Source organism: Mchenga conophoros, linkage group LG1 (assembly GCF_057382185.1).
Source record: "Mchenga conophoros isolate Kocher_MC1m ecotype Shallow Benthic linkage group LG1, M_conophoros_male_GT1.1, whole genome shotgun sequence".
Taxonomy (NCBI): Eukaryota; Metazoa; Chordata; class Actinopteri; order Cichliformes; family Cichlidae; genus Mchenga; species Mchenga conophoros.
In genome coordinates, this window is record NC_140526.1 from 38,914,373 (window position 1) to 38,917,536 (window position 3,164).

General features: G+C 54.7%; 1 long non-coding RNA gene across 1 annotated transcript; it reads left to right on the forward strand.

Moving 5' to 3' along the window:
• The first annotated feature begins 371 nt into the window (after positions 1-371).
• LOC146583798 (uncharacterized) lies at positions 372-795 on the forward strand. Its single transcript, XR_014893241.1, has 2 exons — positions 372-541; positions 627-795. It is a non-coding gene; the product is annotated as an uncharacterized LOC146583798 (long non-coding RNA).
• The last annotated feature ends 2,369 nt before the right edge of the window (positions 796-3,164 follow it).

Here is a 3,164-nt window from a genome sequence, read left to right on the forward strand (position 1 = left end):
TTAGCTCTGTTAGCAGCCCGGTCCGTAGCTTACATTCCTGTGCTTCCGTTAGCCCAGCCCTTAACCCACTGTGCAGCTCAGTCATTTGCTCCATCACCTGCTCAGCCTTCTGTCCAGCCGGTGGTCTCTACACCTGCTGGTCATGCCTCGACAGCTGGAGGGCCCGAGGAGCCCGTCCAGCCTCATGCCTCGTCAGCTGGAGGGCCCGAGGAGCCCGTCCAGCCTCATGCCTCGACAGCTGGAGTGTCAGGATCTGACGGTGCCCTGACCGGTCGACCTGCCGGTGTGTGTGTGTGTGTGTGTATATCTGTGTGCGTGTGTACGTGTCTCCCCTGTCGCTCTGTCTTCCCCTCCGGCTCTGCTGTGATGTGTTGGGGGGTAGCCTAGCAACGGGCTACCTTCGACCCGGAGGTGCTGTCGCCCGGAGCTGCCACACCTACAGTCAAGCCACCAGCTGCTGCCAATCAACTTCCATCTTCAGCAGGGCTACTTAATGGTGTGGCTGAGCGACAGACAGCGCTGGAGTATTGCACTAAGCCTGGTAGTGTCGTTGAGTCGCTAAACGTTATTGTAGTGCTGTCCGATCGTCATACTCATTCTGCTGTCGTGTGTGTGTGTTCACCCAGGGATTGACGGAGGATTCACGGACACAAGGGAAGCACCTGGAGGAGAGACGGGCACTCATTACTACGCACGGGCTTACACGGAAGGAGGGACGCACTATCACCACTGTCGCACATTTGAACTGTTGTCACCTTGCTGCACTGTAAATAAATGCACTGTCATTATTTCTGAGCTCCGCGCCTGAGTCTACTCTCTAACCACCGTGACAGAATACTCCAGCCAGCCATGGACTCAGCGGACTCAAACCCAGTTCAGCGAGAGCTCTCTGTTCAGGGCGAAGTTTTGGGCCGCCATGAGAGCATGATGAAACACATCATGACGGAACAAACAGCAATGCGACAGGTGCTTGCAAACATTCAAGGTGTGTTACTCACCACGCCTGGCACCTCAGCTACAGTTCCACAACCCACTCCATCAGTAAGTGTGGCTGCAGCTTGCCCATTACCTCCTTCGCTTCCACCACCTCCACCTAGGCGAGAACATACATTACCGGTTCCGGAGAAGTTTGATGGAGATATAACAAAGAGCCGAGGCTTTCTGATGCAATGTTCATTGATTTTCAGACAACAGACACAGGCTTACGGCTCAGATTGTGCGAAGATCACGCTTATGGTGGAATTGATGACTGGCCGGGCGCTGCAATGGGCACAAGCCGTTTTAAATATTCAACCGAATATCTCCTACTCGGATTTTCTGACTAAGTTCCGCTGTGTGTTTGATAAAGGAACGGATGCAGATGGCGCTGCTAATCGTTTGTTTACCCTAAAGCAGGGACGTAGGAGTGTCGCGGATTTCTCCATTGACTTTTGGATCCTAGCCGAGGAGACGGGCTGGGCGGAGAACGATCTCCGGGGAGCCTTCCTGAACTGCCTAAACGAAGGACTCAAACGTGAATTAGCTACGAAAGAGCCACCTAAGCCCCTTAGCGCTTTGATTAATATGTGCATTCAACTGGATAATCATATGAGAGAGTTTGGGAGACGGGCAGGTGAAGGACGACGGCCGGCAGGGGGCGCCGATGCGCCTACCGGGTTGCTTCCCTCTCACTGGCGAGAGGAAGAAGAAGACCCTGTCGAGGATGAGGAACAGCCGATGCAGTTAGGCCGGGCTCGGTTCGGTGCTTCCCATCGGAGGAGAAGACAGCGCACGGGTGAGTGCTTCGTGTGTGGAAAAAAGGGACACTGGGCTGATACCTGTCCAAAGCGAGTAAAAGACTCCGCCCGCCAGTAGCTGTGGGGATACTGGCGGGTGCTACAGCTAACTCTGTTCCCCATCTCAGTTGTCCGGCTAAGCTGATTTTTCATTCCCTTACTCACCCGTGTAGCGCACTGATTGACTCTGGAGCTGAGCAGAGTTTTTTGGATGAATCGCTAGCTCGAGAATTAGCCGTACCCATTGTTCCTCTCCCTGAACCTCTCCAGGTTTCGGCTCTTGACGGCAGCCCTCTGACTACGGTCACTCACCGCACTCAAACCATCACACTCACCCTCTCTGGCAATCACTCGGAGCAGCTCAGTTTGTTTCTTTTTAAATCTCCTGATGCTCCCCTTGTATTGGGCTATCCCTGGCTGCAACAACATAATCCGCAGATCGACTGGGCCACGGGCCGTATTTCGGGGTGGAGCGGTCGGTGTCACGCTGTGTGCTTGCGCTCCGCGACTTTTGGTGCGACGGTCGCTGGCCCCGCGGAGCCTGTTGCGCCTCCTGATTTGTCTGGTGTTCCGCCTGAGTATCATGACCTGGCCCAGGTTTTTAGCAAGGACAAAGCCTCTTCGCTTCCACCCCATCGCCCGTACGACTGTGGCATTGATTTGATTCCCGGCGCCCCCTTGCCCACCGGTCGGCTTTATAGCATCTCCAAGCCCAAGCGGGAGTCGATGGAACGGTACATTGATGACTCCTTGGCGGCCGGCATCATTCAACCCTCCACTTCCCCTTTGGGCGCGGGCTTTTTCTTTGTCGCGAAGAAGGACAGGTCGCTCCGGCCGTGTATCGATTTCCGGGGTTTGAATAAGATCACGATCAAGAACAAGTACCCCTCGCCCTTGCTGGCGTCCGCCTTTGAGCTTCTCCAGGGCGCCACGGTTTTTTCCAAATTGGATCTCCGCAATGCTTACCACCTGGTGTGGATTCGCGAGGGGGATGAATGGAAGACAGCGTTCAACACTCACCTTGGGCATTTCGAGTACCTGGTGATGCCTTTTGGGCTCGCTAATCCCCCTGCTGTTTTCCAGGCTATGATTAATGATGTGCTGCGTGATCTCATTAACCACTGTATTTTTGTCTACCTAGATGACATCCTTGTGTTTTCCCGGAGCCCGGCGGAACATGTGGAGCATGTGAGGCTCGTGCTGCAGCGCTTATTGGAGAATCGCCTGTTTGTGAAGGCTGAGAAATGTGAGTTCCATGTTCCAACTGTGTCTTTCCTGGGCTTTGTGGTGGAACAGGGGCGGCTGCGTGCGGACCCAGCTAGGGTCAAGGCGGTGGTTGAGTGGCCGGTGCCTAGGAATCGCAGGGAGTTGCAGCAGTTTCTGGGTTGT